This window comes from Galeopterus variegatus, unplaced genomic scaffold (assembly GCF_000696425.1).
Source record: "Galeopterus variegatus unplaced genomic scaffold, G_variegatus-3.0.2 Scaffold309, whole genome shotgun sequence".
NCBI lineage: Eukaryota > Metazoa > Chordata > Mammalia > Dermoptera > Cynocephalidae > Galeopterus > Galeopterus variegatus.
Window position 1 is genome coordinate 182430 of NW_007726420.1, and position 345 is coordinate 182774.

Sequence of the window (345 nt, forward strand, 5' to 3'; positions counted from 1 at the left end):
TTCCCGATGCCTTTTCGCTACCGAGAACCTTAAATCCTCCCGGCCGGGCAGCAGCTTACGTTCCCTCGTCCCACGTAGGTGTGGTGGGGCGGGGGTGGGGTGAGAGGCGGGCTGCCCGAGCATTTGGTGCCCCCGCAGCTGGGGACGTCCTGGTGGGACAGAGAGTCAGAGCTGGAAGCACAATGCGCGGCGGGGTCGGCTGGTGTCTCCGCTGGGCCGGGAGGTGACCTGGACAGGAGGGCCGCGCGCGGGCTCCGCCTCCAGCCCCGCCCCGGCCCCGCCACCTCCTCCTCTCCGGCTTCCCGGGCGCCTGCGGTGGCTGCGGCGGTCGGAGTCGCAGCGCCA